An 11665-nucleotide genomic window follows, 5' to 3' on the forward strand; every position below is an offset into this window, starting at 1 on the left:
CATTGAAATATATTGTAAATTGGGGGGGGGAGGGAACTAAAAGCATTACCATTACTGTAAGTTCAAAATTGATCAATGGAGCTTTATAATAAGACCCTTGTTGGAATAAATCCCAATTATCCTTTAACATGATAAATGTAACGGTCATAGTTACCAGTATTTCACTTAACTAAACACTTGATCCCATCCTTGACATGACCTTTGTACATAAGCTAATAATACTGTCAAGCCTGAATGTAAATGATCCTTACAAATGACAACAAACTCAGTTGTTCTTGAACACTCACTGCTTGTTAAACTCTAATCCGTCAGAGCAAATGTTCTTAATGTTTCTCACTGCTAGGAGGGAAGGCGGTCATGGAAACGGGGTTTTTACAGATAAACACACGAGGTGAAGCCGTCCTCTGTTTGTTCTGCTGTAAACATGAAAGCACTTTCACGGCGGTGGAATGCAGCGGCCTTGTGTTTCTGAGTGCGTGTGTGTGCCTACATGTATGAGTGTGTATAGAGCTCTGTATCTGTTGCTCAACCCGCAGCGATATGAATGCGTTCAGTGAACAAGTTGAGCTCGCCCCACTCACATTTGAAGCGAAAACGTTGTTGCTGTAACACAAGGGACGTATAATTATTCTAATCTTGGCTAGATGCAAGATGTACAGTGGCTTGCATAAGTTTACACACCCATGCAAAAGTTTATTAAAAAAACATTAAACATAAAGAAACATCTTTTGGAATTTGATCTTAATCAAAATTCTAAAGACAATCCAACCTTTTAATAGCTGGTTTGATTTGCATTAAGAGATGATCTTATGGAAAGTTCTCCATGCCTATCTCTATGTATGTTGAAGGGTATGAGATGGTGTGTGGGGGGGGGGGGTTAATTCCAGAGGCCAAGGGAACTTTATCAGGATGCATAGTGTCCTGATCCATGTAATAACTGGCCTTTAATAATAAAAATGTGCCTGCTTCTATTGGAATTTAACATAGGGGGGTGTATACTTATGCCCCTTGTATTTTAAGGAAGAACATTTATTTATTTACAATACATTATTCATTCATAAAGAAAATCAGTGTCCTTAAAAGGTTGAATTTTTCTACATTTTTTTGATTTAGGCCTCAAGATCAATTTCCAAAAGCTGTTTTTTTATTCCTCTTTTTAATCAACTTTAGCATGGGTGTGTAAACTTATGCAAGCCACTGAAGCTCCAAAGTTTAGCTTGCAGCCAAGCTCTCAAACCCACAAGATGAAGAAACAAGGTGACAGAGGTTAACATCAGCCAGTCAAAGTTTTTCTTGTCACTTAAAGTAAATATGGATTTCTTGAGGTTTCTTTGGTTTATTGCGGTGAACCCATGTCTTGCCTTCGGGGAATATGGCTGTAAAGAGAGTACACATAGAAACAAGGGTCTTAAATCTGTGTGTGCTAGTCTGGGAAAGTTGTTTATGGTGCATGCATCAGCATATGCATGTTCGATGCATACATCAGTATACATCTATTAAAGACACTGATGAGAATCATTGGCAGCCTGCATCTCGCATTGGTTATGTTGGAAATATTATCCTTTGTCATTGCTAATAAAGGATATGACTTGTATTATAGTAGTATATTTTATCTTACAATAATGTTGAGCAACACATAGACTGAATGCACAAAAACCAACTACTGCCTGATGTATCTTCTACCATTGTGACACAGAATGTGACTGCTGTGTACATTGTGTAAAGATAATAAATATTCCTTCATAAGAATCAACATGGCCACTGTAGTCTATTTCTATTAGTTTAGGCTTAGTTAACCTACTAAACCTTAACCATAGAAGCACCAAATCAGATCAGAAAGCCCACATATAGGTTGTTATGCTAAGCTCTAACATGATGTTACATTCTGTCATTTAGGTTGACAGGTTAGGTAAGAGGTAGGTTAGATGGGTTAGATGGTTATGGTTAGGAATTCACTTTAAATAGTTAAATGTAGATGGTTATGGTTGGGGATTCAGACAAGCTGGCATGAAGTGAAACAGCGAGACTATCTAGTCAAATTACCAAAAGACACCCCAAATGTCTTTTATGTCTCCCTTACAACACCATGGACAGTAAGACATTTATCTTGGCGGTTTAAAATCATAATACAACATCCCGGATCTTTTTTAAGGACGTCACCAGAAAAGAGAAGAGTTGTAGAAGAGAGGAGTTTATTGCAGGAGTACTTGGAGTGGGAGGTAGATACTAGCTTAATGGTTGACTTTAGACATTCACTATGAATGGTTAAGGTTAGATTGTTTAGGCTATGCACTGACTGCCAATGGTTAAACGCCAGATGGTGTGGAAGGAAAAGTTCTCCCAATGAGTCTGGTTTAGATGAGTTTTCTTCACTGCGGAGTGGTGCCAGAACTTCAAACCTTAACTAATGAAAGCACCGTTGCTTTGATGGAGCAGACGGTATTGAGTCCACTGCGATGGACATTTGAGTTGAATGTCTTCTCAGCTTTTGGTTATTCAGTTGTTTCCTTTAAACTTGTACAAAACCCTGGCCAGAAACCCATTCTGGTCAGAGAGAATTCTATAGCTTCTTGTGAACTTCTGTCTCCACTGCACAGTGAATAAATCTCACCTGAACCAGACACAAAACTAACTTCTTCTTCCCAATGGTCAGGCATTGACTTAGAAGGGTTGAGGTTTGATGATTGAGGTTAGGCATTGACTTATAATGGTTAAGGTTAGATGGTTGAGGTTAGGCATTGACTTAGAATGGTGAAGGTTTACATGGTTGAGGTTTGGCATTGACTTATAATGGTTAAGGTTTGATGGTTAGGGTTTGGCGTTGACATAAAATGGTTAAGATTAGATGGTTGAGGGTTAGGCATTGACTTAGAATGGTTAAGGTTTGATGGTTAAGGTTTGGCGTTGACATAAAATGGTTAAGATTAGATGGTTGAGGGTTAGGCATTGACTTAGAATGGTTAAGATTAGATGGTTGAGGTTAGGCATTGACTTAGAATGGTTAAGATTAGATGGTTGAGGTTAGGCATTGACTTAGAATGGTTAAGGTTTGATGGTTAGGGTTTGGCGTTGACTTAAAATGGTTAAGGTTAGATAGTTGAAGTTAGGCATTGATTTAGAATGGTTAAGGTTAGGCTGGGTCATCAGGAAGTGGGTCTCACAAGAGGTTTTTTTGCAAATCTAGGGTTACTATCTAAACACAACACCAGTTGAACTGCTCTTAAAAATAATGTGCCACCTTAACTGTTGTAAACTCTGTTGGATAGCTGTAACAATGAGCAACCTTTGGCCTTCCAGTCTAGACACACTGTACCAGGTTCCCTCGTGACAGTGATTATGCTCTTAATCGCATGAAAAATGTTGATTATCTGTGCTTAATAACTTGACCTCTAGCCTTTTAACACATAGACATGCAAACAAACCAATATGCACTCTGCAGATCGGCCATTTAGTTTTCTTTAAGACACGTAAAAAGGTGTGGTATAACAGAGTATTACTAGGATTTACAGTACAATACATCAATCAGGACGTTACATCACTCTCCAGGTTCTCACACACACTCACACACACAACGATTTAGAGCCAGATCCTTGCTTGGGGAGAGCTAACGGCAGACCAGATGTGGCTGTAATGCTATTTTAATGTTGGACTTATATATAGAAACTTCTATAGGATCAACCTGCTTCCACCAGAGCGCCTTCAACACCTCATCATCAGCACTAGAGCTGCTGTAGTGAAACAGTCAAATCCCCTGTCTGAAGATGGATTTGAGTTCAGACAGCAAGTGTAGGCGGTCAGACTTAAGTGCAGTGCAGTGGTTTGATAGCATCACTGTCAAACATTTGGATGTTTTATCTCTCTTGAATTTGGCAGATTTACTGTCTTGTGACAATGTTTGTTAACATTGCTATGGCAATGTTGGACATAACAGTTGTGATCATAATTGGAGTCGTGATGAGGGAATGGGAGAGATATCAGTGTGAGATTATGGAGGTTTGGACTGAATCATCATGCAGGTTGGTACGGCCAAGTCTCTTCATCCATGAATGCTGTTTCTCCCACTCCTTTTCCCCTTCTCTTGTCATAGTTTTATCTCATGGAAGATATTCTCCGTTTTATGACCTACAAAAACTTTTTGCTTGCGAAAGCTTTCATGGAAAAAAATCTTTCAATGACAATTGAGGCCACGTCCGCATGTATGAAAACTATAGTTTTTCTCCCCTGTCTTCCCTGGCATTGTTTCAAGAATAGTAGCATCCAAACTGATCCATTTGTAGATGACTCAGCACGCTGCTTCATATTCCAGGCCTATAGGTGGTGCTGTTTCTGCTACAGAAATTCCCCAACAAACAGAGAAGAAGAGGCGGAACATGTGCTTTGCCTGCAACGACAGCTGATAGCAAATGGAGAAACAGATTTTTTAAGGCAGGGTTGTTACTCCGTGATTGGCCCTTGCCATTTGTGTATGATTCTGATTGGTTAAGCAGGAAGGTGAACGCCTCCACCAGCTGATTCCAGTTAGGAAGAGAGTCTTCCTGAAAGACTGAGCTGTATTTAAATAAGGAGAGACTAGTTGCATATATTCGACAGTTGTACCCAGCCTGATAAATATACATTTCTTAGGACAACAGCTTAATTGATTTAGGAGAGCATTAAAAGTTCCTGAAAGAATTTACGCTGAGTTACATTAGGCTCAATATCTTATCCAGCAGGAACACAAGTCGGCCATTGTTGTTGTTATGAGACGTTGTCAATGGCTAGAGGTCGATGGGTGTGGCAATGACATCATCAATATGAGATTATGCGGCTTCGCTGTCCAAACCAAAACGCAAGGGCAGCGTTTTTGATTTTTTTTTTCCCCTGGGACCAGGTTTCTAAAAAGTGTGTTTTCAGGCAGTGGGTGTACAGGATTGGTTTGGATGATTGGCCAACCAATGAAAAACCTGCATTCCACTGATCCAACCTGGTGTAAACTGCAGTCCTTTAAACAGGACAGTTAGCAAGAGTGGTGGAGGACTTGTGCTGCCTTTTCAGACAGTAAACAATTCAGATCAAACAGTGTGGTCGGGAGCAACAGAGTGTGTGTGTGTGTCACCTGAAAAATGAGGGCTAGCCAACCCGAGCACCTACTGCGATGACCTAGATATAGGCTACTCTAAGTTGAATTGTTGCTTTTTTTCATCACTCAGCCATAAAGACCAGCATAACTAACTGTAAGGGCCTATAATTAGTATCAGCTGCAGCTCAAAAGTCAGTGTATCAATAAGTGCATCACTACCAGACTTAGTGAACAAATTACATTGGTTATCAATTATTGGAGATTTAACAAGAGCTCTTTTAATTATAGCACCACCAACTGTCAATCCAATAAACCCAACTGCTAATATTCCTAAACAGAAACTATAAATTAAATTGCATTTTTTTGCTCATTTTCTGGATTTTCAGGTTAGAATCTATGCTAAATTTGGATGAAAACGTGACTGATAAAGTGTGAAACCATCCTTACGCTTGACTTATGAGCTTATAGTTCCTCATCTGGGTAGATATTGCTGTATAATGGACATTACTCAGTTATCACTGATTTCATAATACTTTCTGCTTGTGCTACTGTTACACTACATTGTAGCTTTTGCCATTAGCCCATAATGGTCACTTGTGAGCACAGTGGCTGGTAAATCTATCAGGGGAGATACATTAAAAAAGCAGGCGTGCAACATTGTAAGACTTTTTTTTTTATCTTAAACACCTTTCAGGAATGTGTGTAATTGTTGCACCACCCCGATGGAAAATGAAGCCACAACCATGACAGTGTTGATTTACTATAACCATAATTAGGTTTCATAACATCAGAGCTACAGGCTGTGGATTTTGGAAGATGCCAAAACTCATGACAAGTTAATAACCATTGGCAGCATCTCCAGGCAGCAAGGGATCGCTGTTTTAACTGGAATAATAGCATTTATTCTTTTTCCACCATAAATTGTTATCAATTGTACTACATAATGGTTTAATAAATTGTGCAGTTCCTACCAATTTGTGGCTGTATGTGAGTTTCTCATGTGCTACGCCAGGAGTTTGTGTATCTTACTGTGAAAAGCTATTTGCCAATAAGTCATCATCGATGTAACAACATGAGAATCTAATATTTATTGTACTCTGTGATGTAAAGTGGCTCTTATTCTGCTCCTGATCTAATGACTCGGAGCTGCAGACAGTTTCTGCCAAACATTTCCAAAACTGAGTTCCAAAACTAACGTTCCTCCTTTGTTTCACAATCTCTGCCTTCTTTCTTCTCCTCCTTTCTTCAACCCTTATCGGCAGATTTTTCGAATACAGAGTCAAACAAGTTGTCCCACTTGTTGAATGTTAAATCTAACAATACATGAAACCAACTTCCATGGTGCCATAACCCATGGCACCATAAAAGTGGACCTTCTTTTAACTCTCCTTTCGAAATGATTGGAAAAATATGCTCAATAGTTCAGTCTCAGCATAGTCATGCTGTGATAATATAGATATAGGTATAAAAAGTGAAGAGAATTCAAATTTTATTTTGACTTTAAATTTCACAAAACTATGTTTTTTTATTTATTGGGGTTTATTATGTACACCTAGCTAAAACTAATACAGTCTTATACAGCAGTCTTGCAGAAGCTCCGACATTCATGAAGGTTCTAATGTTCAGTTTGTGTTGAAATTGTTTTAGAACAGTTGATTCCACTGGATATTAATTTCGTAGACTGCAGTGTGTGGCACTGTGTTATTGATGTGTATTACCATTACACTATCTATATCCATGACATTTGACGCCAATAAAATTTGGAATTTTCGGCCGATTTCGGCCGGTTACCTGGTCCCCAGATCTCTGCAGGGTAAATCCAGACAGCTAGCTAGACTATCTGTCCAGTTTGAGGACTATGGTTACCTGGTCCTCAGGTCTCTGCAGGGTAAATCCAGACCGCTAGCTAGACTATCTGTCCAATCTGAGGACTATGGTTACCTGGTCCTCAGATCTCTGCAGGGTAAATCCAGACAGCTAGCTAGACTATCTGTCTTCTGAACGTACACATGTTCCACCAAAACAACTTCCTTTCCAAGGCTATTTTGGCTCCGTCCGGCGTTAGCGTTGCCCATGACGATTGGGATCCCGGAATGCTGTGTGGACTAGCCGGTCCCTCCTTTGCCGAGCTGTGGAGGAAGGTCTGGCAGAGCGAGACTGCCGTTTTGCTAAAACTGCAAACAAACTAATTAAAAACTAATGCACAGAGAATAAACGTAACCCTCACAAACACACCGAAACAGCAGCCAAGCAGGTGCCCACACACACACACACACACACACACCATCCCTTATTTTTCTACCTGATTGAAGACTAAATGAGAAGGCGGCCTGGGAACCCCGCATTGGCACACGACCTGGTCATGCTGGGAAAAATCTTATAAGACCTACACATTTTCCCTGTATAAATCCAATGGAACAATATTGATATTTTAAAAGTAGGCAATGTGTTTCCACCAGCTTCACACACACACACACACACGCTCTCTAGGACAAGGAGCTCATTGAGGGAAGAAAATACGGCTAAGCCCTGTTGATTGCTGGAGCGGCCTTTTCCTCCAATTCCCTCGGGTCACCTGCTGCCTCACCCCACCGCTGCCACCATTAGCTCCTCCCTCTCCTCCTCCCTACTCTGCCATTTCTCTTTTTTTTCTTCCTTTCTTTACATTGTTTGCCCACAGCGGGCCAAGAATGTGTTAATCCACTGAGCACACCAGTAGATTAATTGAGGGCGTTTACCTTTGATCAGGACAACGCTATCTGACGCTTGAAATGTTTAAACCCAATCAGCGGTGATCAATTAGCAGAACAATAGCTCCAGGGTCAGATTGGAGGTGTGCCCCCTTCGTCTTTTTTTCCACTTTCTTTTTCTGGTGTTATTTTTTCTGTCTGCTGATGATGACCCCCCGGGCCAGCAATCAGGGCAGCCCAGGAAGGATTAGACGGACATTACCTATGATTAATGGGAAAAACAACAAGGCGGCCAAACAAAAGGCTCCACTTCCATGGCATCTTGGAGCCGCTTTGAAGAGCGCTTTTCTTTCTTGACGCGCGCAAACACACACATGTACATTCATGTGTGCAAATATGCACAGATGTACACACAGCTATACACACTCCCCCACACAAAACACACACGCTTTCCCATCTGTAGGCCGCCTTTCACCCTGACTGAGGACCTATAAATCAAAGGCTGAAGAAAGAGAAGGAGCTCTGGACTTGTGTTTGCGATATAAAGGAACCGAGCATGTGTGCATGCATGTGTGTGTGTGTGTGTGTGTGTGTGTGTGTGTTAGTGAAAGATTTAAGGGGAACTGTTGGGCTATAAACCCCCCGGACTGAAAGAGAACAAAGGGCAGACATTCATTAATCTCTCTGTGCAGGGCTCTATTCTCTCCACTCCAGAGTACAGTCAGCCAAACACTCTGCTGCACTATATCTTAAATGTGACAACCTGTGTGTGTGTGTGTGTGTGTGTGTGTGTGTGTGTGTGTGTGTGTGTGTGTGTGTGCGTGTGTGTGTGATCTCAAATCAGCCACATATGGAAACACTGCTTCTGAAATATCAGTCTTTACTGTTTATGTATTTCTTCCATTGATGTGGACACAAATAAAGAAATAAATGATTTGCGTGTGTGCGTGTGTGTGTGTCCGGATTAGTGTGTGCGGAGCTTCAGAGGGAGCCGCCGGTGCTGCAGCCAGGCCAGGGAGGCAGCATGTTCCCATGCTATGGAGTGTCGAGGCAGCTTGGCCCGCAGCCAAGCCAAACCTGTGGCGGCTGGAAGGAGCGCGGCCCAGCACCGAGATCCAATTACCGTTTCCTCAATCACCAAGCGAGAAGAGAACGAGAGCTGATGAGCAGTCTTTCCTGTCTACGCGGAGATGACAAAATGGTGCATGGATTTGGGAAAAGCCGGCATGGCTGTGGGCAAACACCCCCGCGCCAGCTGAAGATGAAAGCTGCATGTCAAATTTCACTCTGAAAGATAAACTGCCAATTCTCTTGTTTCTTCTTCTTGTCCTTCCCATCATGCCCCCGTGGAAAAGGAGGGAGCGGTAAAAGAAGACAGGGGGCGAGTGTGTGTACCCCATATGGAAGCCATTCCCCACCCCCTCCCTCCCTGCTATATTCGCTGCTGGGAATGTTTTGCTCGGGAGATGAGCGCTGTGATGTCACACACTGGCTCAGTACTGCTGTGTCAGTAAAGAGGAGGAGAGGGAGGGGTTAGTGGCGGTGGCGATGGTGGTCGGCGGGAGGAGACGGGGGTAGGAGAGGGAATTGCTGAGCCGGCAGGTTTTTCTCACCACACTGTAAATTAGCGTGCCGGCTCGTTGATGGAAAACATTCGGGGGGCAACACCGAGGGGCCTCCTGAGATCCCAGCAATGTGAGAGAGCCGTGTTCTGTCAAGGATGGGGGGCTGGGTTCAGGTTTTGGTGTCTTTTCAATTAAGAAGGCCAAGAACAAAACATCTCTCCCTCAGGACGAGTCCCGGCAGAGCAACGAGAGCATGAGAGAGAGCAGATGAGTCCTGATGTGAAACAGCAGGGGCTGCTTCTAATAAAATCTCTACGTACTCCCCCCTTTGTGGAAAAATCAGGCGGTACAAACAGCCCAACCTCGCACTCCGCTGGAGATAATTAGGTAAAGATAGAAGTGTAATTTCCACTGGGGAATATTCCAGGACTAGCTTTACACACTCTCTGGAATTGCTGCAATCTTCAGTCACACTCACGGGGCTTTATTCGGCTGTAAACCACATACCTATTGATTATTTGTTGGACTATTCAAACAAAATATGCTCAGTCTATTATGTTAACACACCAATTCCGAGAAAATTGTCCATCATGAATAGATTTGGCATTTTATGTGTGTTTGTGTGTGTGTGTGTGCTACACTGCTAGATGCAGTATTAAAAGCATAGACAGTATAAGAAATGGACAATGTGACGCTGTTGTTTTCTACGGAGACCAGTGTAGGAAGCTCTTTCCCCGGGATGGCTGAGCGTTACTGTGCAGCCATCCATGGAATATTCACGTGTTTTTCTCCTGCCAATCTTTATCAGTCCAATCCGTGAACAGAGGGAGTGGCTGAGAACGATGACTTTGAGGTTGTGCGCTAGTTTGCGTTGCAATTCCCCAATGGCGGCGGAGGAAGATGCGAGCGGAGTTATTGGGTCCGTTGTGGCAACGCTGCTGAATATCTAGAAGTTAAAGCCAGAGGAAGATCAATCTTTGCTGAGTCTTGTTGGGGGCCGTGATGTTGTGGCCCTTCTCCCCACGGGGCTTGGGCAAAGGTTGATTTTCCAGCTCGCTCCGTTAGTGGTGAAGGAGTTGGCTAAGGCTAACTCTAGCGATGCTAAGCCCACAACCAGAATTGAAAGTGATTGGTTCTGGCAGATCCAGAGTGGCTCTGGGAAGATCCAATAGTTTTACACTTCAACAGAGGAACTTAACACTGGTCAATGGAGAGTGGCAAGACTCTCTACCAGAGTCTGGTAGGACTTGGCTAATGGACCAGAGTCTGGTAGGACTGGGCTAATGGACCAGAGTCTGGTCGGACCAGGCTAATTGACTAGAGTCTGGTAGGACCAGGCTACTGGACCAGATTCCGGTAGGACCGGGCTACTGGACCAAAGTCAGGCAAGACCAGACTAATTGACTAGAGTCAGGTAGGACCAAGCCAATGGACCAGAGTCTGCAGGACCGGACTACTGAACCAAAGTCTGGCAAGACTTGGCTAGGTCTTCCAAACTGTCAGAATCCAGCTGTTAGTTTATATTGGTTACCAGTATAGGGGTGGGTGTGGCTTACCTGTGCCACATAGTTCGCAATGCATAAGTGAAGCAGACTGAAGCGATCCATGTTGGTGTGAATTTGACACCGCAACAACTGGTCCGAGCTGGTCTGAAGAGAAGAGAAGAGAGGGACGGCGCTGGCCACTAAAAAATGTAGGCCCCTCATCTAGTTTTCAAATGCACAGGCATAGCCAAACTCTGGAATCCCAGAGACTAGTAAATTTCCCCGGGGTTGGGGTTATGCCCATACAGAATACTTTAATAGGTCATGTGATGATTTCTGACCTGAGACTATTTGCTGATGAAGACCATGAGATGAAAGCACTGGGAATATCTCATCTGTCAATGATCTTTTTCTCATAGATCCTCCCCTAAATATCTGAACAAAATGGTTTAATCTGGTATTTAATTAAGGGCATGTTGAGCTGATGCATCACACAACACATACATAGACACACACTCCTCAACCCCCCCCTTTCCCCCCTTTTTATAGAGTTGTGGAGGGACCTGATCTTCTGCTCTCAGGTTATAAATTTGGACCGAAAGGGGAGACGAGGGGTGTAAAAAAGAAAGAAAAAGGAGGCCAGTGGTTTTGAGACTCAACTGTATTGACTGGGGCACACATGGTGATTGTCGGGGTCGAGAGGTATTCTGTCACATCCACCTAAATTTAAGCCATTCCCAGAGGCCAGGCCAAACAAAGCATCAGGAAAAGCCCCCTGCTCTGGTACAGTGGGCCTGGCGCAGCGCTGCAAGTCTGAAAAACAACAGGAAACACATGTGGAGAGCTCAATACAGGGAGGGACGGGGG

The sequence above is a fragment of the Etheostoma cragini genome, chromosome 17, assembly GCF_013103735.1.
Source record: "Etheostoma cragini isolate CJK2018 chromosome 17, CSU_Ecrag_1.0, whole genome shotgun sequence".
Taxonomy (NCBI): domain Eukaryota; kingdom Metazoa; phylum Chordata; class Actinopteri; order Perciformes; family Percidae; genus Etheostoma; species Etheostoma cragini.